Below are 1,099 nucleotides of genomic sequence, written 5' to 3'. Positions count from 1 at the left end.
TTCCCTACATTTGAATTGTTCTCAGCTGATTCATCATGCACAACACTGAGAACCATCAGTGCCGGCTGCTGCATGGTCCCCTTTGGAAAGGGCTCAAAGTGTACGTGTGTCCACAGACGTAGATATTCTGGTTGTCAGAGGACACACAGTCAACGACGGGGAGCCACATGGCATCATAACTATGGGTCTTGGCTGCTGACTTGGGAGGAGAGGGACGAAAAAAAAGGCCCACAGCCAGGGGTGGATATAGGGGGACACCCTTGCCCATTGCCTCTGCTGTGGTCACTCTTCCCAGCTGAGCCCACCCTGTGCAGCCAGGCTGGAAAGCTCTGCCCCAGGGGACAGTGGAGAACACAGCAGTTGAAGGCAGGGTACAGGGAAGGAGAGGGGAGGTGATGTGCCTTTGAGCAAGAGGGGAAGCTGGGGATTGTTACCTGCATTGGGGACTTGAAGAAAATGCTCAGATTCCCAGGCTGGATCCAATCTGAAACAGGGTTGCAGCTGCACCACTGCACTCCTCTGGATCCATCCCTGGCCACAGCCACTGGACTGTAGTGGTGGCAACTGGAAGTCACCACTGACCTACACATGGCAGCTGGCCTGGGTGCCTGGGTGTGTTGTGATGCCCACCACTGAGTTTCATTGCTTCTCCTTCCCAGAAAGGAGGGCACAGACCGAGGCTCCTGGTTTGAGCAGCACAAGGGCCAAAGGCACTGGGATCCAGGGGACTTGGTTTCCAGATCCCCAGTTGTACCTGGACTTGGGTGCCTGACACCTGTCAAAACTCCAACTAGTGCTCAGGCTGAGCTCTGGGCATGTGAGAGCAGGATACAATGCTCTGACTGGCTGGCAGAGGGCAGCAGCATCTCAGGCAAAACAGCCCCTTTGCAGGTGCTGAGCTGAGAAGTAGGAAGAACAAAGCTGGTTTTCAAAGTCCTGGCCTGCCGCCTCCTCTCTCTCACTAATCTGAGACCTGTGCACTCTCTCTCCTGGGACCCAGTGGGCATGGGCATGTAGGGAACTGGTTGCCTGTACCTCCAGCAAAGTCGTTCTAGCGGCGGTGTGGGGAAATGATGTCTGCACACTGAAGTGGGGGGGG

Source organism: Alligator sinensis, unplaced genomic scaffold (assembly GCF_000455745.1).
Source record: "Alligator sinensis unplaced genomic scaffold, ASM45574v1 scaffold955_1, whole genome shotgun sequence".
NCBI lineage: Eukaryota > Metazoa > Chordata > Crocodylia > Alligatoridae > Alligator > Alligator sinensis.
The sequence above is the reverse complement of the archived record's forward strand: the minus strand, read 5'-3'. Positions refer to the sequence as shown.